At 43.5% G+C, this 25676-nt stretch overlaps 1 protein-coding gene across 1 annotated transcript in view; it reads left to right on the top strand.

Annotated features, from left to right (window-relative positions):
- The first annotated feature begins 1523 nt into the window (after positions 1-1523).
- The window catches only part of LOC132883480 (uncharacterized), a 40096-nt gene continuing 15943 nt past the window's right edge, over positions 1524-25676 (top strand). The window contains exons 1-2 of the mRNA XM_060917157.1: positions 1524-1725; positions 24978-25071. The gene's annotated coding sequence lies outside the window, so the exon portion shown is untranslated. The remainder of the gene's footprint in view (positions 1726-24977; positions 25072-25676) is intronic.

A 25676-nucleotide genomic window follows, 5' to 3' on the forward strand; every position in this document is an offset into this window, starting at 1 on the left:
GTTAACAGACTGTTGTAAAGAGAAAAGGGGATGTCTCACAGTGGTAAACATGGCCTTGTCCCAACTTTTTTGAGATGTGTTGTTGTCATGAAATTTAAAATCACCTAATTTTTCTCTTTAAATGATACATTCTCTTGATATGTCATCTATGTTCTATTCTGAATAAAATATGGAATTTTGAAACTTCCACATCATTGCATTCCGTTTTTATTTACAATTTGGACTTTGTCCCAACTTTTTTGGAATCGGGGTTGTAGCCAACATTAACTTTTTCAGCAGTTTGTGCTTCAGTAGCTCTTCTGTGGGATTGGACCATATGGGCTAGCCTTCGTGCCCTGTGTCAGTCAATGAGCCTTCGACACCCATGACCCTGTCACCAGTTCACTGCCTGTCCTTCCTTGGACCACTTCTGGTAGATACTACCCACTGCATACTGGGAACACCCCACAAGATGCTGGACAACTGTTGCACAGAAGTAGTAAAATTATGGCAATAAGAATTGTGTAATATCTCATCTCATCTCATTATCTCTAGCCGCTTTATCCTTCTACAGGGTCGCAGGCAAGCTGGAGCCTATCCCAGCTGACTACGGGCGAAAGGCGGGGTACACCCTGGACAAGTCGCCAGGTCATCACAGGGCTGACACATAGACACAGACAACCATTCACACTCACATTCACACCTACGGTCAATTTAGAGTCACCAGTTAACCTAACCTGCATGTCTTTGGACTGTGGGGGAAACCGGAGCACCCGGAGGAAACCCACGCGGACACGGGGAGAACATGCAAACTCCACACAGAAAGGCCCTCGCCGGCCCCGGGGCTCGAACCCAGGACCTTCTTGCTGTGAGGCGACAGCGCTAACCACTACACCACCGTGCCACCCAGAATTGTGTAATATTTCTAATAAAATAATGTTTACAACTGTAGTGAGCAGAAAAGCATCCAGAACACAGTTTTAGAATTTGGTTCGTGAATGCATGACAAAAGAATAGCATTATTATTATTATTATTATTATTATTATGAGTGATACCTTTTATTCTTTGTTTGCAGTTCTAATAGTAACTCCTGTTTTATAACTTTGATCTTGACCCCTTTTCTATTTAAGCCAGACCATGAGTCCTGCAGCCTCCAGAAGCCACAACAACACAAATAAGATCATGAACTCCAACAGGAAATCAAACTCTCTTCATGCTGAAATACTGACAATCTCCTTTGGGTCAAAAGCTTAAAATGTTAAACTGCCCTGTTTTACTGGCCGCCTCTGTTTCATATTACAGATTGCTTATCATGTCTCAGTGCAGCAGCATTTCTAAAGGGTGCGAATATTTATGCACAACAGGAAGTGAATAAATGTGTTCGCTCTATTTGTAATTCATGTAGTTTGTGTTTAGCTGAATAAAATATGAACAGCTGAGAGGAGCAAGAGTTAAACTGACTGGGGGAAACGCCCAACCTTAAACACCTGTGACGTCATTACAGGTAGCGAGCTGGGAGACTGCAGCCCCGCCCTGTTCAGGGAGGAAACTGAATGTTGGGAAGTTTTTGCAGCAGCGAGTGGCGGCGCAGATTAAACTTCTTCCCCCGCTGAGTGTGATTATAATAATAAGGCAGATGTTGTACAGATGTTCCAGCGCAGATTAAACTTCTTCCCCCGCTGAGTGTGATTATAATAATAAGGCAGATGTTGTACAGATGTTCCGGCGCAGATTAAAGGACTGAGGTGAGTTTGTGTTAATACAGAGCTGCACTTTTAATAAACTCCTCAGGAAGAGTTTGTGTAAAATTAGGGTGACCAGATTTCCCGAGTCTGAAACTGGGACACTTTTGCGCGTGACCATGCTCGTGCACGCACACCTTTTTTTTTTTCCGTAAACGTGACACTCAGAGAGGTGCTCTTATTTTGTTGAAGCTCACATTTATCAACATCTCACATGAAATAAAACAAACAGACATTTTGTTATCTAGTAGCATAGCGGTATACAGATCAGTTAAATTATGGTCAGACAGCAGATGTTGTAATGGCTGAGAATAGGCCAGGCTATGTCCATAGGCCACATTTACACTGATTTATTCCACCTGTTTGTGAGAACACCAAGAAGAATGCATATGCACATGTAGGCTATATCTCTAAAATTGTATGCACTATAGCATGAACTTAAAAAGTAGATATGTGACCTCAACATAGCCTAGGTCAGAATCAACCTGACTAACCATTCCCCACAACTGAATGAATAAAGCAAGAAGATGTGTACAAAAGTGAACACTTTAATGGAAGGTGCAACAAGCTGTTCAACACAGCAATATGGCCAAACTATCAGAATGGTATGTTAAACAGAAACAAAAAAGAGACAAGTGATTTGAGAATAAATACCTACGGAAGCCGAGAGAGGCCCTTCATATAATCCTTTTTTTATTCACCTTGTTATCTCGAGATAACGGCATAATTAATTCAGGATCTCGAGAAAACAACACAACTAATTCGAGATCTCAAGAAAACAAAACCGTTATTCCGAGATCTCGAGAAAACAAAACAATTATTCTGTGATCTCGAGAAAACAAAATTATTTCATGATCTCGAGTAAACAGCTGAGAAATGGTTCATTCAGGAACGCCAAGAGACTTGTGATATGTTGACTTTGGGGCTATTTCTCATTCTGTATTAGGGTTGCCAACTTTCTCATATCCAAGTGGACAAGTACCGGTACAGGCCCTGTACATACACCCCAGCGCCCCGAAATAGTTACCGAATCGCCTTTAGGTGAGGGTTTCAAATGTAGGCCACTACAAATTCATTTCTAAAATAGAGCTTTTAAAAATTAACAGACCAATTAATGGATATTTTTAAGTAACTTAATGCAAAATAACAAACAATTCTAATATTATTGTCTCATTTTCTCTTTTAAACTTTGGCCAAATATTTATGAAGGCCATATTTATGAAGGCAATGTCTCGTCTCGTCTCGTCTTCTTCCGCTTTATCCGGGACCGGGTCGCGGGGGCAGCAGTCTAAGCAGGGAAGCCCAAACTTCCCTTTCCCCAGACACCTCGGCCAGCTCCTCGGGAAGAACACCGAGGCATTCCCAGGCCAGCCGAGAGATATAGTCCCTCCAGCGTGTCCTGGGTCTTCCCCGGGGCCTCCTCCCGGGGGACATGCCTGGAACACCTCCCCAGGGAGGCGTCCAGGAGGCATCCGAAAAAGATGCCCGAGCCACCTCAGCTGATTCCTCTCGATGTGGAGCAGCAGCGGCTCTACTCCGAGCTCCTCCCGAGTGACTGTGCTTCTCACCCTATCTCTAAGGGAGCGCCCAGCCACCCTGCGAAGGAAACTCATTTCGGCCGCTTGTATCCGCGATCTTGTCCTTTCGGTCATTACCCAAAGCTCATGACCATAGGTGAGAGTCGGAACGTAGATCGACCGGTAAATTGAGAGCTTCGCCTTTTGGCTCAGCTCCTTCTTCACCACAACGGACCGGTAAAGCGACCGCATCACTGCGGAGGCTGCACCGATCCGCCTGTCGATCTCACGCTCCATCCTTCCCTCACTCGTGAACAAGATCCCGAGATACTTAAACTCCTCCACTTGAGGCAGAACTTCTCCACCAACCTGGAGAGGGCAAGCCACCCTTTTCCGGTCGAGAACCATGGCCTCGGACTTGGAGGTGCTGATTCTCATCCCAGCCGCTTCACACTCGACTGCAAACCACCCCAGTGCATGCTGAAGGTCCTGGTTTGAAGAAGCCAACAGGACAACATCATCCGCAAAAAGCAGAGATGAAATCCTGTGGTTCCCAAACAGGATTCCTTCTGGACCCTGGCTGCGCCTAGAAATTCTGTCCATAAAAATTATGAACAGAACCGGTGACAAAGAGCAGCCCTGCCGGAGTCCAACATGCACTGGGAACAGGTCTGACTTACTGCCGGCAATGCGAACCAGACTCCTGCTCCGTTCGTACAGGGACCGGACAGCCCTTAGCAAAGAGCCCCGAACCCCATACTCCCGAAGCACCCCCCACAGAATACTACGGGGGACACGGTCGAATGCCTTCTCCAGATCCACAAAGCACATGTGGACTGGTTGGGCAAACTCCCATGAACCCTCGAGCACCCTATGAAGGGTATAGAGCTGGTCCAGTGTTCCGCGACCAGGACGAAAACCGCATTGTTCCTCCTGGATCCGAGGTTCGACTATTGGTCGAATTCTCCTCTCCAGTACCCTGGAGTAAACCTTCCCTGGGAGGCTGAGAAGTGTGATTCCCCTATAATTGGGGCACACTCTCCGGTCCCCTTTCTTAAAAAGAGGGACCACCACCCCAGTCTGCCACTCCAGAGGCACTGTCCCTGACCGCCACGCGATGTTGCAGAGGCGTGTCAACCAAGACAGCCCCACAACATCCAGAGACTTGAGATACTCAGGGCGGATCTCATCCACCCCTGGTGCCTAGCCACCGAGGAGCTTGCAAACCACCTCAGTGACTTCGGCTTGGGTAATGGACGAGTCCACCTCTGAGTCATCAGCCTCAGTCTCCTCAGTGGAAGACATGACGGTGGGATTGAGGAGATCCTCAAAGTATTCCTTCCACCGCCCGACAATGTCCCCAGTCGAGGTCAACAGCTCCCCACCCGCACTGTAAACAGTGTTGGCAGAGTACTGCTTCCCCCTCCTGAGGCGCCGGACGGTTTGCCAGAATTTCTTCGAGGCCGACCAATAGTCCTTCTCCATGGCCTCCCCGAACTCCTCCCAGTTCCGAGTTTTTGCCTCCGCAACTGCCCGAGCTGCAGCACGCCTGGCCTGCCGATACCCGTCAGCTGCCTCGGGAGTCCTGGAGGTTAACATGGCCCGATAGGACTCCTTCTTCAGCTTGACGGCATCCCTTACTTCTGGTGTCCACCACCGGGTTCGGGGATTGCCGCCACGACAGGCACCGGAGACCTTGCGGCCACAGCTCTGAACAGCTGCGTCCACAATGGAGGTAGAGAACATGGTCCACTCAGACTCAATGTCCCCCGCCTCCCTCGGAAGCTGGGAAAAGCTCTCCCGGAGGTGGGAGTTAAAGACCTCCCCAACAGAGTGCTCGGCCAGACGTTCCCAGCAGACCCTCACCATACGTTTGGGCCTGCCAGGCCTGTCCAGCTTCCTCCTCCGCCAGCGGATCCAACTCACCACCAGGTGGTGATCAGTTGCCAGCTCAGCCCCTCTCTTCACCCGAGTGTCCAAGACATAGGGCCGGAGATCAGATGAAACGACTACAAAGTCTATCATTGACCTCCGACCTAAGGTGTCCTGGTGCCACGTGCACTTATGGACACCCCTATGCTCGAACATGGTGTTCGTTATGGACAAACCGTGACTAGCACAGAAGTCCAATAACAAAACACCACTCGGGTTCAGATCGGGGAGGCCGTTCCTCCCAACCACGCCCCTCCAGGTGTCACTGTCATCTCCCACGTGAGCATTGAAGTCCCCCAGTAACACAATGGAGTCCCCAGTCTGAGCACTCCTCAGTACCTCTCCCAGGGACTCCAAGAAGGCCAGATACTCTATACTGCTATTTGGGCCATAGGCACAAACAACAGCAAGAGCCCTCTCCCCAATCCGAAGGCGCAGCGAGGCGACCCTCTCGTTCACTGGGGTAAACTCCAACACATGGCGGCTGAGCTGGGGAGCTATAAGCAAGCCCACACCAGCCCGCCGCCACTCACCACGGGCGACTCCAGAGAAGTGGAGAGTCCAGCCCCTCTCGAGGAGCTGGGTTCCAGAGCCCAAGCTGTGCGTGGAGGTGAGCCCGACTATCTCTAGCCGGTACCTCTCAACCTCCCGCACAAGCTCAGGCTCTTTCCCCCCTAGCGAAATGACATTCCATGTCCCAACAGCCAGCCGCTGTGTCCGGGGATCAGGTCGTCGAGGCCCCTGCCTTCGACTGCCACCCAATCCACATTGCACCAGTCCCCTACTGCTACCTCTGTGGGTGGTGAACCCACAGGAGGTCGGGCCCACGTCAGCTCTTCGGGCTGAGCCCGGCCGGGCCCCATGGGCAAAGGCCCGGCCACCAAGCGCTCGCATACGAGCCCCAACCCCGGGCCTGGCTCCAGGGTGGGGCCCCGGCTGCGTCATCCCGGGCGACGTCACGGTCCTCGGATTTTTCTCCATAGGGGTTTTGGTGAACTGCTCTTAGTCTGGCCTGTCACCTAGGACCTGTCTGCCTTGGGAAACCCTGACAGGGGCATAATGCCCCCGACAACATAGCTCCTAGGATCATTCAAGCACACAAACCCCTCCACCTGGCCATATTTATGAAGGCAATGTCATAACCTGAAAAAGTATTTGCTGTAGCTGTAAAACCCTGATATTTGCTTAATTGTCCATTTGAAAACCCTAAGAACCTTCTGCAATGCTTCATAGCAGAAGAAGAAGAGAGAAAGACATCACAAAGGCAGGAGTGAGGCAGAAAAGCTCCCCTACTACACTGTAAACCCGAATAAGCTAATAGTACTCAAAAATTTTGATGTAACCGATTACATAATAAAATTTAAGTACATATAATATTTTTTTTAATTAAACTTAACTTAAAAACTATATTTTGGCTGGACTCATTTACATTATCATTTTCAAGCTCTCTGAACTCATAACTTATTCAGATACTTGTATCTTTTAACCTCCAATAAACTCAATTACTTTCAGTCTAAGCAAGTTTAATGCTTACATTTTTAAAGCCAACTCAGCTTGATTTTCTCAAGTTATCAATAACCTACAAGTTTACTTTTAAAGTGCACTCTAATTATAAGTAGCAACCTTTTTTTCAAGGGAACACATCTTATGTCCAGTACTGATATTCTAGGTTTCTTTTACAAACTGACTTTACACTAAAAGATACTGTACAATAAATATTTAAAATGTATGTAACATTTCCACTGAAAAGAATGAGACAAGAAAATTTTAAGATGTATGACACCATTTACTTTTTACGTTTGCAATATAAACAGTCTACAAACTTGAACATTTTGGTTGTCAGAAATGAACTTGAAAATCAAAACGCGTACATAATTATAGCATTCTGGTGTAGCATTTTCAATCGGTTCTCAGTTATTATCAGAGCAGGAACATATTAGTTGGCAGAAAATGGACCTGAAAATTCAGCTGAGTAACTTTCAGTTCCTGCAGTTTTACACATCAAGTGAAAGTTTATAGGAAATCAGAATAACAATTTAAATTCAATAAGGAGTAGAAAAAAAATCTTCAGGCATTTGTAAACATTTATGTAACTTATTTGTAAACACTGCTGTTACTAATTTGTAGACTTTTCTGTAACTAAGGGCACAACTGTAAGTTGCCTGATGTGAGCTGATTAGAACAAGCATACACAGGCTTCGGTGCTAGCGCAAGTTGTTTAGATCAACAACAAATCATGCTTCAAAGTAAGTAAGCATGGTTTCAGAGGTTTATCGTCATCCAGACACACAAAGATTTTCTGAATGCATGTGAATGTGTGTGTGAGGTTCTTGGGATATTCCAAATTGAAAGCATAGGTCAGGCCAAACAACAACATAAATGCCTCAGAAATGCTGGGATCACTGAAAACAATATTGCCTTCCACAATGACAAAGAACTTCTCACAGCTGAAGGGGTTGGGACCAGATGAGAGAAGAGCAACAGGAACATCATTGAAATCAAGCTCTTCTTCCTCCTGCAAAACACAATGAATGTAATTATCGGGGGGAACAATCTGGATGAGTTTATCGAGAGATAGTCCTAAAAATGACCTAAGAAGCATCCAGGGCTTTAATTTCATAACTAAAAATGTCAATGGGTTAATGTAATATCAGATTTATGAGGGCTTCTAGGTTAATTACTATACCCCAAAGGAGACTGTCAATGGCAACATGTTTTACAAAAAAGAAAAAAAAATTGACAGATCTGCAAAAATATACAGACTAGAGGAAAAATGGCAAAAATATACAGTACAGCAGTTCATTTTATTATGCAAGATACCTGAAGATTTTGTTATATGCATCTATGAATGGTTAACAGTTAACAACATTAACAATGCTTACATTGCATGTCTGAAAGAACGCTGAAACATCCTCACGTAGATAGACAGGAAGTGCACAGAGGGCCAAGGTGCGTCTCAAGCTGACATTATGTTCTTCCTTGATTGACAAATTAAAATGATAATTATTGCAAAAACATATTTGAACTTGTTCACTGCCATGTAGGCCCTCTCAACAATGACTCCTAAATGTGTCAGTGTTCTGATGTATGATCACCATCGGCAAACAGATTCCTTTGCAATTCTAATAGTAACACAGTCAAAGTTAGAAGTATGTGAACCCCTTAGAATAATCTGGTTTTCTGCATGAATTGATCACTAAATGTGATCTGATCTTCATGTAACTCCTCAGTATGACTAAACATGTGCTGAAGCTAATACCACAGAAGAAGTCATTGTATTTCATGTAGTCATTGAAAACATCCATGAAATGGCAAAAGGTCTGTGAGGGGAAAGTAGAACCCCTCAGATCAATCACACTTTTGCAGGAGTAAACTCAAGCCAGAGCTCCTGATAACTGTGAATCTGCACAACCCTGGGAGGATGTTTACTGTAGGAGGCATTTTAGTCTGTTCTTTCAGTTCAGCCATATTCTTAGGAGGTCTAGTGTGAATGGTTTTCTATGCATCTCGATGGGTAATGGTCATTACCCTGTTGAAAGGATAATAAACCTAGGACTTATATTTTTCTTGCAGCAATGACAAGTTGTCTAGTACCTGAGGCTACGTTTACATTAGACCGTATCTGTCTCGTTTTCTTCGCGGATGCACTGTCCGTTTACATTAAACCGCCTGGAAACACCGGGAAACGGGAATCCGCCAGCGTCCACGTATTCAATCCAGATCGTGTCTGGTCCGGTGCTGTGTAAACATTGAGAATATGCGGATACGCTGTGCTGAGCTCTAGCTGGCGTCGTCATTGGACAACGTCACTGTGACATCCACCTTCCTGATTCGCTGGCGTTGGTCATGTGACGCGACTGCTGAAAAACGGCGTGGACTTCCGCCTTGTATCACCTTTCATTAAAGAGTATAAAAGTATTAAAATACTGCAAACACTGATGCAAATACTGCCCATTGTGTAGTTATGATTGTCTTTAGACTTGCCATCCTTCCACTTGCAAGTGGTAAGTGACGCGCATGCCCAACATGCACTGAGATCACACACACAGCGGCTCAGTCCCGAATCGTGGCTCGTGCACTTCACTCGCGCGCTCTGTGAGCTGCGCAGGGCCGGAGTGCGCACCCTCCAGAGGGCACTCGCTGTTCAGGGCGGAGTGATTTGGAGCACAGGATGCCTGCGGAGCCGAGCGTATCCGTGTATTGGTGTTGCTGTGTGCACGCAAATCGTGTATTGGTGTTGCTGTGTGCGCACTAATCGTTTTAAAAACGTTAATCTGATGATCCGCTGATACGGTCTAATGTAAACATGGGCTGAGACATCAAAACAGCCACAAATCATGATGGCAGCTTCACTTCAGAATAGTTCACTTCACTTCATTAATGGTGTCATTTTAAAGCCACATAGTGCTGTGCATTGTTTCCGCACGATTCATTATATGTTTCATGAATCCACAAACCACTCAAAGTAGCATTGTGGAGTACCTAGGTACTCAACATGTATTTTTGGAGAGCAAAGTCTCCATTGTGTCCTGCCATGAGCACACTCAGGGCACCATTTATGCACCTTCTCTATTCTGAACTGCAGCTCAAGGAGCATCATGATTTGTGGTTGTTCTGATGTCTCAGGTACTCGACAACTTGTCATTACTGCAAACGACAACAGGCCCCAAGTTTGTCAACCTTCCAACAGGGTGATGACAATCATCGATAGAGATGCACACAAAACCATTCACCCGAGATATCCTAAAAATATGACTGAACTGAAAGAAGAACGGACTAAAATACCTCCTAAAAATCCTCCCGGGTTGTGCAGGTCTGATTCACAGGTATCAGGAACCCTGGCTTGTGTTTATCCCTGCAAAAGGAGAGTCAGTATGTGATTTGATTTGAAGGGTTCTCTTACTTTTTTAGCTTCAGTGCATTGTTTTTAGTCATACTGGAGAGTTACATGAGGATCATATCACATTTAGTGACCAATTAATGCAGAAAACCAGATAATTCTGGTTTTTCAACCAATTCTGTTTTTTACTTTGACCGCACATACTGTAGTATCAACTCATTTTAACTCAAGCAAATTCAATTTAATTCAACTATTTCTGTTTACCTTGAGGCCTTGTTCATACTGACACTCCAGATTTTTTGCATATCCAGATCGTATCCATCTTAGTTTTTTGATAGTGTGAGTTGCCAAATATTTGAGGTATAATTTTTCCAAATCTGATTAAAACCACATACAGAGATGGTTTCAAATCTGATTCCAATTGGTTTAGGCTAATCCATTTCATTTTCAGAGGACAATAAATCTATACTGCTAAGCTGTACAATGACCAATTTAAATTACATCAAAGTTTTGTTTCTATAGTGTTGTCCCATGAAAAGATATGAGAGAATATTTGCAAGAATGTGAGGGGTGTACTCACTTTTGTGATACACTGTATTAGGCTCCTATAGCAACCAATGTGGATTGGAGGGTGCCGATGCACAGATCAGAATGGATCACTTACAAGGTGCAAGTGGACAGACAGTTATAATCAGATTCAATCTAATAAGATTCCAATCAGATATATTCTAAAAATAGATTTGGCCTGCAGTGTGAACAAAGCCTGATTCCAGAGGTTCCTGATTTAGTTTTCGGCAAGAATACTTGGATATACTGTACTTGGTATACAATATGACCACTTATGTGCTGAGTTCATCCTAGACATACCTGAAGATCATAAGCCTCGAAGACTGCTCGTAGTGCCTCTGCAGTCTTCCCAGTCCGTGATGCCTTCTGCTTGTACAAGGTGATCAGTCGTGGTGTGTGTCGGTCAAGCTCAGAGTAGAATGTGTTGCGCAGGTTCACATTTGTAATGCGATGGAACTCTGAACAAACCTGCAGACACACAAACACAGACATATTGACAGAATCAATAAAAGCTTATTTCTAGTATCTTGCAGTGTCATAAAATTAACACCATCACAACTGATTTGAATGTGGACAGACGCAAGCAGCTGTTACCTGTGATTCCATCCGCAAGGCTGGCCAGCTATTCAGCAAGTCTCTAACTGGCAATTCACTCTTAACAATGTCTTGGCGGCGTAAAGCAAAGGTTGTCTGCATAAGTTTATCTATCCACACCAGATTTTTCTCTGTCTTTTCAACTTCTTTAATGATCTCCAGTCTCATGTTTTCAAGTGTTGCCTGGTTCTCTCCTCTGGGAAAGTTGGGAAGGAAGTTTACTTCAGCACGACGAGCTCGTTTAATGTTGGAATGAGGGTGCTCATTGTCTGGGTTATTTTTGCTTCTTTTTCCTGCATTGACAGACACCTCTGCACACCCTGATCTGGCCAGTTTTTGGCGATAATTAATTACCCATCTTAAAGCCTAAACTGACCTTCCATCCATACCATCCAGTCTTGCTTCCAAGCTCTTTCAGGCAAGGGTGGGCTGTAATGAGGGCTTCAGCAGCCTTACCAATTTCCCTGTCACTAGGGTATGGCTTGAAGCTGTGAATAGTTTCAGCCATACTTTCCATATGAGAAGTTATGAGAAGTTTTCCTTGTCTGAAATATGCAGACAGAGGCAATGTGTCATTGAGCTCTGATGTGATGTGAACTGCTAAATTTCCTGATACAAGTTCATAGGAGCGCAGGTGTTCAATGTATCGTGATTCATAGTCTCGGCAAAGGAAAACGATGTGACTGTTCACCAGGAAAATCTGTTCAATTCTACAAAACTGCGGCAGTGCACCCTCTTGTCCAACTGACACAAACATTCCTGCAGCATAATCAGTTCCATCTATGGTTACCCTTGATGTGCTGTAAATCATATTGCTGTCAGTGTTTTGGGCAATGTATGCCATGGCAATATCAGGGAGTGTGGAAATCATCACAGAAGAAACACTCGATGTCTGCTGGTGAGGTTTAAAGAAAGATGGGGCACTCAGATGGTATGCCATCATGTATTGATGCCTCCATGCTAATGTTTTTAGCACATTCTTAAAGTTTTGTGTGTCATGAACAGTACGCTTGAAAAAGCGATGTTTACCCTCAAACCTAATCGTCCACAAGTGAACAACGGGGCCAAAACAACGAATGAGGTTGGGATAATGCTCAACATAGTGGTGTTTTGGGCGGAGTGTGACATTAGGAAAGACTTCCTTCAACATTTGCCGGTGGTCTTTTATCTTTGTCTCTAAATATTGGATAGCTTCCTCTGTAAATTTTGGGGACAGCACCAACTCAACTATTTCCTTCAAATCCATAAGCACAAGCCAAGCTCCATCATCCTCAGGAATTTTATCACCAATAATCAAAGGGAGTAACCTGAGCAATGTCATGTTCTCATGACCATTGCCTCCAATGGTTTTCTTTTTAGCATATGTCTTTGGGATACGCTGGGGTCTGTCAGCATTGTCTGTGTGCTGGTATGGAAATGATGCTATTCTTTTGTTCAAATACTGAAGAGTGAAGTATTTGGAACAGATCATCTTTCTAATACACAAGGCCAGTTCTACGGGCACAATGGCCTCCGACAGATCATGTAAGACATCAGGTGGGAAACCAGTGACAGTATGAAAATACTCCAACCTCTGGTTGAGAACACAGTCCCCTTGCACACCACGCTGACTCACTTTCTCCCCCTGCTTCACAACATTCAAGTCATGATCATGGCTGGCTTTTGTCCTCACACTAAACTCCCCATCTGAAACCTCGTGAGACTGAATTTGGTCTATTGTAGCAGTGCAGAATCTGCAAAAATAGTTGGCCCTAAAAGACTTCATAAAATCTGCAAAAGAATGGGCTGCAAGATTGTCGGACACCACACACATGACAGTGCCCTTAACTACCTGACCAATGGATTCAATGAACACACCCTCTCTTTCAAGAGTACAAAGTTCTCCCAAGAGAGGGCCAAGTGTTTTTTCATAACCAAATCTCTCAACGTCAGGGACTTTGCATAATGCTGCAAGCTGAATTACATGCAAGTTTGACCTGTATTTACTAGGAAGATCTGCAAAGGCCCAGTAAATGGCAGTGATTTTATGAATTTTTCTTGACGTGCCAAGCTGATTAGCAATTTCAAGATCATCAGTGTACAAAAGTAGGGGTAATGTTAGCTCTTCTGAGGACAGGAGCTCATTATCTTTGAAATAAGACCCATCTTGGTGGCTCATGTACTGACCTTGTTGTGCTGGTTTTGTTTCTTTAATTTCATCAAGAATGTCAGTATGTCTAAACATTTCCTGAATCATCTCATGAATGGAAATGTGCACAGTAGTGTGTCCTGGCTCTAGTTCATACTGTACAGGCCTTACCACAGGGTAATGTCTTTCAACATAAGTTTTCCATCTCTTAGTTGTGGATAATAACTCACCTTTACCAGTTGCGCTAGTAAAAATGTTACAGCCCATAACAGCACTGACAAGCTCATCTAAACATGTTTCACTAACAACAGTGTCATGTCTCAATAATACCTCTTGTATGGTCTTCTTGATGATGGGTTGGCACAAGGAAAACATTTGAGACAAATGTTCTACAATTTCCTGAGTTGCCAAGTCAGAGACCTGGAGAATAGTTTGCATCTTTAAAAATAATGACGCCAAGTTGTGGAGCAACTGGGCCCTCAATTCATCTGTCACTGTCACTCTCATCCTCAGTCTGATTAAAGTCATCTGTAGCCTCAAACTGAGCAGGCCCTTCATCAACACCATCAGCAGAAGATGCTGCTGGAGTGCCATCATTCTCTACAGACACCACACCATCTTCAAAATCTGAACTACCACCATGGGCTCTGCTTTTGTGTGCATTAAAGGAAGAATAAACATTTGTGCGGTAGTTACAGTTCTTGAATGGGCAAGCGACCATCTCATGCTTTCTCAAATGACTTCTCAAATGTCCAAACAGGACTGCCTCAGAAAAGGGATGCTTGAAGTTACACATGCGGCATGAATAATATATATGAGCACTCTTTTCTCTATCCAATCTTTCTGTATTGCTGTGACATCGTGGTAGATGTGCTTTAAGTGAATCAAAAGACTGAAAACTACAAATACAATCATCATAGAGACATGGCAGAGGGCTAACTCTAGAAAAATTACTGTGTTGTAGGCGACAATGTCTGAATAATTTTACTCGGGACTGAAATGATGCAGTGCACAACTTGCATTTCCACGCCATTGCCATCCTAACCGTAACTAGCCTTAAAGTTAGACCTGATACAGTACCAGGATTGAGGAGGAATTGCTTGTGCACTTCTCACCTTCCACTTGAGCCTACAAGAGAGAGCAACAATACAAATATTAACTTCACATAATACCACATTACTGTGAAATATAATAACAAAGTATCACATTTTGCATATATAATAATATTTCCTTCAACTCGTTTAAACAAAATGCATTATTAACATGCATCAATAAGATGTACAATGGTGAACTTAATTTAGTCAAAACTCAATGTGGTCTTTTGGTCACACAGATCTTCCTCACTCCGTCTCAAGCTGCACGTGCAGGCAACTCATTGCATCGCGAGCAAAAAAATAGGTTACCCATGAGAATCCGGCCATGTCTACATTCTTTTTTGCTTTAAGTTTTGTACAAATAAACATACTTTATTTGCATGCTCAAATGTGCTTTCTAGCTGCAAGTTATTAACTTTACACTAACCAACACTATAGCTTACTCGTTCCAGAAGACAGCAGCGATCAGCTAACAATGGTTTGCGCGCGCGCGCTAACAACGGCAAAAACGTTTACTTACCAGATAAGGCCAGTTAATACGAAAAGCAACGAGAATACTATAAAAGTATTTCCCCTGGTGAACACCCTTCCCACGGAGGCAACGTGAATGTAAAAATCAGCCCTGTCCGTCTCATTCACCAAAATTTTCCGCCATTTCCTTGATTCTGTTCAGATTGTGAACTGCAACGACATTGGTGACGTCAGACGTCACGTTTGACTGATAATGAAAATATATTAGTATGTGTACTCAAAAAAAAAATTCCAATACAATCAAAACGTGTTAACTTGCTCAGAAAACTATTAAATTTATTGTTAGCTCAACTAAATACCAGGTTTTAAGTACTGAATAGATAATGTTAATAAGTTGCAAGAACTGTTTGGGTTTACAGTGTATAGAGGTATTTCACCCACGTGACCAAGTCACGTGATGCAGCCATTTTGGACGGCACGCTTAAGTCCTTCAGTGCAAGGCGGTATGAGATGGTGGAGACCTTTGCACATTTTAACAAGAAAGTAAGCTGTGATTCGTGTTAAATTGGATCTGTCTTTTATCACAAACACTGTACCCAGCCTTGGTATGGAGCCAAGGTTGTCGACAGAAGTCAACAGTTTGATGAAGGATGACCCCAGCAGTTTGAAACGGTACAAGGTAGGCTATGTTCACAACACTGTCTTGTTACTCGGGGGATCCGAGATCCCCTGAAACAGACATGAGATCCTTTGAAAACATGATTTGGGAAATGTTGGGGGGTCTCTAAAATATTGGCAAAATGATGTTTATTGACATAGCAATCGTGTGTAACGGGAAGCATTTGCATATCCGAAGTGTTGTGTTTACATGACAATGACTGCTGCTGCCAGGTTGGTTGTTGAGTAGCCTGACTTTTTTTTTTTTGTTCTTGCGTGTGGTATCATTGTTGACGCGAGGTTGTTTTTTGAACATGCCAATGCGGACACGATTTCCCCTGATGAGTTATGACTTAAGACGCGATGCGTGTGTGGTGTCCGCGTGATTTGTGCGTAAGATGGGCTTCTCATGTGTTTGGAGATCCGCGCTCTTTTTTTTTTTTTTCTTTTCCCTCTTTCTTTCTTTACTTAATTTCCCTGTTTATTTCTGTGTCCCGTTTCTTTCTAGCCTCTGTTATTGCGTTTTATGTCTGATGTCTGCTACATGCAACCCTAGACAAATTAACACTGCCTTGTTTCACTGCTCAGATGGGTTAACAAACACTGACCCATTTACTTTTTGCTATATATTTTATCAAAATTGCCTTAACTGATAAACTAACCTGAAATGAAATGATCACTGCAAAGTCTGGAGTACTCTGTTGGCTCCCAATCCTGTCTCTTCACAGCTGTAATCCCTCTTGTCTGGGTCAGTAGGAAACCGGTAGTGATGTGTCGGTCGCGAACGATCCGGTTCAAAGAGCCGGCTCTTTGAAGTGAACGACGGGAGCTGGCTCTTCGGTGGGAGCCGAGTTGGGGAGCCGAATTAGTTTTTTGTCCTTAGGTGCCTCAGAGAGAGAGAGAGAGAGAGAGAGAGACTTTCACAAAAAAGTTGCTGTCTGATTGCGTCTTTGTGTTGTCTATTACCATTCAAAGGAAAAAAGTAGCATGGTGTACGCCTACTTTTTTTGGTTGATGTCATTCACAGCTGCGAAAATACGAAAATTGTTGTAATGCTTAAAGCTGTGGAGCGCAGGGGAGAGGAGTCTGTGAGGCACCTGAGGAGGGGAAAATCAGCTGTGTATTTTATATTGGTAATATAACACAGTTTTGCATTATGTTTGTGAGAAAATAATTTATTAATTGGTAAGTAAGTTTTATTTCTATAGCTAGAACATTGTTACACTGCTATACTTTACAAAGCTTTACAATGGCTACAAAAACTAAAATGGAAAACATCCTATTGATAAAATATAAATAATGTAATTAATTAACTAGTTAATTGCAGCAAGTAAATCAAAAATAAAATCTCAGGAGCCGTTTGGGAGCCGAAAGAGCCGGCTCCTTATAGTAAGAAGAGCCAAAAGAGCCGGCTCCCAAAAAAGAGCCGAAATTCCCATCACTAGAAGCCGGTAAAAGGAGCGTCCTGCACGCTGTCCCTGTCTGTTGTGGCAGCCCACAGCACAACAAGCAAACACCATGGTTATTTATAGAGTGCTTACTGACAAATTAATCTATTCTAGGTGTCTGTAACACGTTTTTTTTCAAGCCGGTTCTCCCTCTCTGTTTGCAGCGTTAGTATGTAGCTTGACGTTCAAAATGGCGGACACCGGGGCGTCACGTGACCCTGTGATGTCAGGTGAAATACCTCAATAGGCTGAGGTCTATCCTGTTTCGGAAGGTTTTTTTAAGCTATCTGCTATCCTTATCGAACAGTTAGGCTGTAGCCACTGGCTGCACCATCTGCTCTAGTTTAATTTGATGCCTATTTTGTCAGTATAGCTTAAAAATTCAGGATATGGCAGCCTTTGACAGTGAATGATTTTAAATCGCAGATGACCGCGACTCGCTGTAATAGCGCTTCTCACGGCAATAACGCGATTTACACCACAGCATTAGAGTGAGGGGCAGGATCTGTCCCTGACGGGACAAATTAAAATTACCCGAAAAACGGGATGTCCCGCCCAATACGGGACGGTTGGCAACCCTATGAGACGCAACTTTGGTCATTAGAATGTCTGGAATAATCGATCACCTAATAAGGCAATATCTTGATCGGGGTTGACACAGGGAGAGATTGCATTGTCTTTTAATAAGGGATAATTTCAAAATGAGTCCGCGGCACCTCCGCAGAAGACTGGCCCGGCTTCGTCTCTACCGACGGAGATACAGTGATCCAGCTGAGATCATGAAATAACGGTTTTGTTTTCTCGAGATCTCGAATTAGTCGTGTTGTTTTCTTGAGATCCTGAATTAATTGTCGTTATCTCGGGATAACAAGGTGAATAAAAAAATATTATATGAAGGGAGGAGAGGGGCGACAGCCCGAGGAAAGCCCCCACAGGAGCGCACAGCATTTGCAGCATAGGCTACCCAAATCCGTACAAGAACAAAGCACTTAGTGTGTGCAGTCAGCTTCGTGCACATTGTTCTGCACCTCTCGGAGGAAGGGGTAGGTGCCCTGTAAATCTTTGGAAAAGGTACATTTTCTTTTCAGCCTAATTGCTGCGGCATTACTGCTGCTAGCTGCTAGACAAAGAACATTCGCGCCAGTTAATGTTTATTTTATTGTTGCATGGCAACACGTTCTGTTGTCTGGAATAATGTGGCTAAATAAACACCCATGCCACAGGGCCAGGGGGCAGTAACCAGGGAAGTTTGCGATTCCTGTCAATTCATCAAAATAGTAAATGCAGACATTTCTCCGCTAATGATTCCCACGCTGCTCAGTCGCTAACGTCGCGAGTGGCGAAAACCGGGACATATCCGTGTCCCGACAGACTTTTGTCGGGACTCGGGACACACAACCCCAAACCGGGACTGTCCCGGTAAAACCGGGAGGACGTCTGGTCACCCTATGTAAAATGGCCCTGTGGAGATGAATCTCTGCCTTAGGAAGCTGTGTGAAGAGTTATTTTAAAACATTATCTTATTATTTTAGTAATACCGTAATGTTTATTGGTTTTAAGGCAAGGCAAGTTTATTTATATAGCACATTTCATACACAGTGGCAGTTCAATGTGCTTTACAGAAGTAAAAGCAGAACAGTAAACAATAGAAAATAAAATTACATAAAATAATTGGGGAAGAAAAATAAGAATTAAACAATAGTAGAAATTAAATTAATAAAATGAAATAAAGTTAATCAGCCTCGAGATTAATTATTATTATGGGTTTAACTCAAAGCGCGCTCTTCCCGTGGCTCTTCCACGAGGATCACCAAAAATCGTCCCGCAGACACAATCTACGAGGATCACCAAATAAAATCGTCCCGCAGACAAAATCTACGAGGATCACCAAAAAATCATCCCGCAGACAAAATCTACGAGGATCACAGTAACAAAGAATTAAAGTAAAAGTAAAATCATTAAAATCCAAGATTAAAAAGAAATTACAATAAAGTAAAATCATTAAAATCAAAATTAAAAGAAATTATGTTAAATTAATTACTTAGGTAAAAATTAATCAAGTGAAAGCATCTGAAAACAGCTTTGTCTTGAGCCTGGATTTAAAACTAACAGTAGGAGCATTTTTGATCTCATCTGGAAGTTGGTTCCAAAGCTTAGCAGCATAGCAACTAAAGGCTGCTTCACCACACTTCGTTTTGACAGCTGGTATTACTAGCAAGTTTTTCTCTTGTGATCTTAGAGACCTAGTTGGTGCATATAATTGAAACCTATCCAGTAGGTAGCTGGGTCCCATCCCATTTAATGTTTTAAATAGAAGAAGTAATGCTTTAAAGTCAATTCTATAGCTCACTGGGAGCCAGTGCAGAGACCTTAGGATTGGAGTGATATGGACGACCCTTTTTGTTCTTGTAAGAACCCTTGCTGCTGCATTTTGGATTAGTTGAAGCTCTTTGATGGTCTTTTTTGGAAGACCTGTGAAAAGGCTATTGCAGTAATCAACCCTACTGGAGATGAAAGCATGAATAAGTTTTTCTAGATCATGTTTTGACATGAGACCCCTGAGTTTAGAAATGTTTTTTAGGTGATAGAATGCAGACTTTTTTACCACTTTCATATGACTGTTGAAGTTAAGTTCGCTGTCAATAAGGACACCAAGGTTTTTGACAGTATCCTTTGCTTTAAGCCCCTTAGTTTCAAGGACGGTGGTAATCCTAAGCCTTTCCTCCTTTTTGCCAAATATAATTGCTTCAGTTTTATCTGCGTTCAGCTGAAGAAAATTGTGAGACATCCATTTGTTAATTTGGTCACTGCATCTATGAAGAGACTCAAGAGGGGCATAGTCATTAGGTGACATAGCTAAGTAAAGCTGAGTGTCATCTGCATAGCTATGGAAGTTTATTGAGTTATTCTTAATAATTTGTCCAAGTGGGAGCATATAAAGGTTGAATAGTAATGGTCCCAGGATTGAGCCCTGGGGAACCCCACAGTTCAAGGACACGGGTGATGAACTGTGGCCTCCAATGGCCACATAAAAAAAAATCTTTGTTGTAGGTAAGATTTTAACCAGTTGATTACTATACCAGTAAATCCAACCCAATGCTCCAGTCGATGTAACAGTATGGAATGATCTACCGTGTCAAATGCAGCACTTAAGTCTAAAAGCACCAAGACTGATGTTTTACCAGCATCAGAATTAAGACGTAGGTCATTCATGACTTTAGTAAGAGCTGTTTCAGTGCTATGATTGGCACGAAAACCTGACTGAAACTTATCAAAACATCCGTTTAATGTCAGGAAGGCAGTTAATTGATTAAAAACAATTTTTTCAATTATTTTACCAACGAATGGCGAATTGGATATGGGCCTGTAGTTGTTGAGTACTGAGACATCCAGGTTATTCTTTTTCAGTAGGGGTTTTACAACCGCTTTTTTCAGAGATGAGGGAAACATGCCAGTTCGTAAGGAGGTGTTGATAATCTGAAGTACCTCGTCTGATATTAGGTGAAGAACAGATTTGAAAAAGACTGTAGGTAAAATGTCCAGTTCAGATGTGGAGGAGCTGAGACTTTGTACTGTTTTTCTCAGAGTCTCAACATCAATTAAACTAAATGTTGACATTGTATTACGACCCCCTCTCTCGTTATCCAATGGTTCCAGATTTTGAAGTGTTTGCACCTGTGTGGCTATATTCATACGTATTTTATCAATCTTTCCTTTGAAAAAAGATGCAAAGTCGTTGCATGTATTAACTGAGAGAAATTCTGAAGGCATTTGTTTTGATGGGTTTGTTAGCTTTTCAACTGTAGAAAATAGCACACGGGCATTGTTGATATTCCTATTAATAATGTCAGCAAAAAAAGACTGTCTTGCTTTAGAAATTTCTAAGTTGTATTTACATAACATCCCTTTGTAGAGTTGATAATGAATCTGGAGTTTAGATTTACGCCATTTTCTTTCAGACTTTCTACATTCCCTCTTTAACATTTTAACTGTTGGATTTAGTTTCCAGGGTGCTTTTCCTTTGTCTATGACTCTTTTGGTTTTAAAAGGAGCAATAGCATCCATAATATGATTCATTCTTGAATTAAAAATTTCCATTAGATCATCTGCACAATCTGAAGATTGACATGGGAGTTCTGAGAGTGCCTGCTCAAAAAGAGCTGCTGTGCCATTGGTAATTACCCTCTTTTTTACAGTCACAGACTTGTTTTGAAAGTGAGGGGAAATGGAAACATCAGAGAAAACACAGAAATGATCAGATATACCCAGGTCCATGACACTAGTAGATACATTAAGACCCATATGGCCCTTTTCCACTACCCTTTTTCAGCTCGCTTCAGCTCACTTCAGCCCGACACGGCTCGCGTTTCGACTATCTAAGAACAGCACGACTCAGCTCGTTTCAGCCCTGCTCAGCCCCCAAAACTCGCACGGTTTTGGAGTGGGGCTGAAGCGAGCCAAACCGAGCCGAGTGAGGCTGGGGGCGTGGGGAGACACTCCCCTGTGCACTGATTGGTGAGGAGGAGTGTCCTCACACGCCCACACACGCCCCGCGAGCACGCTGGGATCTGTAAACACCGTAAACCCGGAAGAAGAAGAATTACGAATTACGAGAATTTCTGAAGCCTTATGCGCCTCGCCTCATCTATACGCTCTTGCCAGTATCTGTTGGCATTGTCAGTGACAACAAGCCACAGCACCAAGACCAGCAACACTAACGACTCCATGTCCTCCATGTTTATTGTTTACTATCCGGGTCATGAGACTACCGCTTAAAAGGTCACTGATGTCACTGTTTGCGCCGCCTAACGACATCACGTGACGTCCACCCACTTTCGCTAACTCCACCCAATGTGTCCACCCACTTCCAGCCAGCACGGTTCAGCGCGGTTGTAGTCGAAGTGCAACGCCAACAGCCCCACTCAGCTCGACTCAGCCCAACTCAGCACGGCACGGCTCAGCCTGACTCAGCCGCATTGGTAGTGGAAAAGCGGCATTAGTGATGACAAGGTCGAGGGTGTGGCCATGGGAGTGTGTTGGCCCTTGCACATGTTGTGTTAGGTTGAAGGCATCAATCAGTGTAAGAAATTAATTTGCATACGTGTTATCTGGATTATCAACATGGAAATTAAAATCCCCAGAAATAATAAGATTGTCAAACTCTAAACAAATATTTGACAACAGTTCCCCAAACTCCTCTAGGAACAGTGGTGCAGAAAGTCTTGGTGGTCTGTAAATAGTCAACACTAATATGTTAGAAGAACATTTTAGGATTGCACTTAGGTATTCAAAAGATGTAAAATCACCAAGAGTTGTCTGTTTGTACTGAAAACATGCCTTGTATATATTTGCTATTCCTCCTCCCCGTTTATTGGCTCTTCCAACACTCATGAAATCAAAGAGTGGGGGAGTTGCTTCAATAAGAGTAATAGAGCTGCTTGATTGTTCAAGCCAAGTTTCAGTAAGAAGCATAAAATCCAGTTTGTGTGTACCGATGAAGTCATTAATTAAAAAAGGCTTATTAAGTGATCTTACATTCTGAAGAGCCAGTTTTACAGTGAATGTGGGGGTAATTTCCACAGAAGCGTTCTGTGGTTGTTTTGGAACTGGAAGGAGATTTGACGAGTTTACCCCATTGATAGGATGAATAAGAACACCTCTCCTTCTTGTTAGCACAGGAATAGAAAAGTACGTTGTGGGTCCCAGCTTATTTTCAAAACTACCATCTGGACCCAGATTATATCAGTTCGTTCCAACATGAAGGTCTTCACTGCTGCTGGTGAACTGTAGCTGTGCACATGGTCCTTGAGTCTTATCTGTAATCACAGGGGGAGGTGGTGCCCTCTGTTTCTTGGGTGCTGTGGCAGTTGGATATATCATTAGAGATTTTGGGGTACACAAGGCCTGACCATGAGACAGCGCTGTGTACGGTACTTGATTTGAGTGTCCTCTTGGGCTTGCCAAAGACACTCGGCTTAAAGACAATAGTCTCTCCATTTTCTCAGGAAAACGCAGTCTGGGGGGTGAAGGAGATACAGAGGGGCATGGGGTTACATCCACTGCTGTTGTTGGTGATTGCCTATTGCCAGTCTCAGGAGGTTGTGGTGATGCTTGTTTGTCTGATCGTCTTTCTGATAGTTCTGCCAGCTTACCCGTTAGCTCAGATATCATGTTGCTAGCCTTGGAAAGGGACGGGGATGTGTGTGGTGATAGATCCACCCTCTGATCATTTTCCTGAACTGTATTGGGGCAGATGAGTCAGCATGATCCTCTGTAGTTGCTGGGGGCTTAGTTGCCTTCGTTGGTGAAAAGGAGTTTTGCTTGAATCCATCAGAGTGAGCGTTAGTCCCGCTTCTTTCTGCCTGCAGATTCACTGCTTGAGTTTGAACATCAACAGTGTGTTTCCGTAGTTTTTGAGCCTTTGTTGATGTCCCTGGGAGGTTCAGTTTGTACCCAAACAGAGTTCGTATCAGTGTTGTTAGCTCCTTTCAGTGCAGCTACAGAGCGCTTATCAGAGAGTGTACCCAAGGTCGGCATGGAGTGGTGGACAGAGTGTTGATAATGGTCTGCCAAGACTTTGGCACCAGTCCAGCTGAGTTCTGTGCTATTTGGGCTGAAAAAGGCTTTGCGTTTCCAGAAAAGGTTAAAGTTGTCAATAAAATTAATGCCAGAGGAAAAACATGTCTTTGCAAGCCAGGTGTTGAGACTGAGCAGTCGGGAAAACCCGTAATTGCCGATCACAGATCCTGGTAATGGACCACTGATAAAAAAAAAGGCATTCCAAGTCGGTTTAGGGCAGAAAAAAGGTCTTTGAAAGATTTCCTCACAGTGAGCTGTTCCCTGAAAACATAATTTGCTCCAACATGCACAATTATGCGTTTAATTGATTTGTAGTTTGACAGCATTTTTGAGATGTTGTCTGTAGTCTCTGAGATGGAGGCGTAAGGAAAACAGCACACAACCATGGACTCTCCTCCAATATTTTCCACAGTGAAATCACCCACAACAAGGGTTGTAGGATTAACAAGTGCTGGCGGCTGCTTTCTACCTCTACTGCGAGCTTTATTTTTGTTATTCAAATTCTGCCACTTTCTAGGAACTACTGGTTCCATGTCTGTAAGGCACTGAAATCTGTTCTGGAGTGTAATGGGCTGTGTATATCTGTAGTTTTCAGCCCGGTGGTATTCATAGACTGTAGGTTTGACGGCATCAGACCGCAATGGAGTTGAAGTTAATGCCCTTTTGTTTTTGGGTCTAGCACCTTGTCTTTTCCAACAATCAGTACTCACATTTTGCTTTGTGAAGTCAACCGATTCATCCAAGTTCCCATCATTCAGATGCTGAACATTCCCCGCATTCCCTTTAGCGGTATCGGCTGCTGGACTCCCTTCAATCCTTAATAGACGGGCATTAATCATAGATTCCAGGCTAGAAATTCTTTTTTCAAGCTCAGTCCATTTGTTACTAGAGTTCCTTGGTTTCCCCATTTTGCTATAATCCAGTCTTCTGTGTCAGTTGCTTTGTCTAACTTCTAGGTTAAGCAAATAAGAAAAAATAGAGAAATGGTGAAAAAAGCAGAAAAGAGAAGTTCAAGCAGGAGCAAAGCAAAAAGCGTCCTACTCGCTTGAGTAGGAGGAGCGAAAAGGAACTGATGGTGGGTTTTAAGTCGGTTTTAGACTGAGATTTTCGGCTTTGTGTTAAAACAGAGCTGAACCGGAAACTAACTTCAGCAGAACATTCTACACAAACTCCAGAAGAACAATCATCTGAAGCCTGAAAGCGGTGCAGAAACACCACACCCGGGTGTTAATTACTGTTAAATATCAAGAATACTTTTTACTCAGGTGGGGTTTGGTTGTTTGTGTTGTGATCCAGTGGACTCGGGACTGAAAACAAAATGGCGGCCGCTTTCTTTAGCTTCAGCTTTACTTCCTCTTCTAGAAGTCAGTGATGAAAACACGGTGAGAATCTGAGTCTGAATGTCTGGTTGATTTCTCACCTGTACAGGGCTGATGGTGGTGTTTGACATGACCTTCTCCTGTGGTCTTCGTGGTGTCATCTTCATGATCATCTCCATAACTAGGAAGTGATTTTTATTCAGGTACGAGTGTATCACAGTAATATTTGTTTGTGAGCTTCCAGTGTTACTCTTGCCCCTTTTCCACCAAAGCAGTTCCAGGGCTGGTTCGGGGCCAGTGCTTAGTTTGGAACCGGGTTTTCTGTTTCCACTGACAAGGAACCGGCTCTGGGGCCAGAAAAACCGGTTCCAGGCTAGCACCAACTCTCTGCTGGGCCAGAGGAAAGAACCGCTTACGTCAGCCGGGGGGGGGCGGAGTTGTTAAGACCAACAACAATAACAAGACCGCGAAAGATCGCCATTTTTAAGCGACGAGAAGCAGCAGCTGTACAAACGCAAAGTCATTTATTATTATTGTTGTTACTGCTGCTGCTTCTTTCGTGTTGTTTTTGCTTCGATATTTGCGCCAAGGTTTATGCAAACGTAGCGACGTAACTGACGTATACAGCGACGTAATGACGTGGCTTCCCTTAGCACCGCGAGGTATGGAAAAGCAAACTGGTTCTCAGCTGGCTCGCAAGTTGAACGAGTTGTGAACCAGCACCAGCACTGGCCCCGAACCAGCCCTGGAACTGATTTGGTGGAAAAGGGTAGAGAGTCGCTCGAAGAGTTTTAACTGTGAAGTAGAG

Source organism: Neoarius graeffei, chromosome 1 (assembly GCF_027579695.1).
Source record: "Neoarius graeffei isolate fNeoGra1 chromosome 1, fNeoGra1.pri, whole genome shotgun sequence".
Lineage (NCBI taxonomy): Eukaryota > Metazoa > Chordata > Actinopteri > Siluriformes > Ariidae > Neoarius > Neoarius graeffei.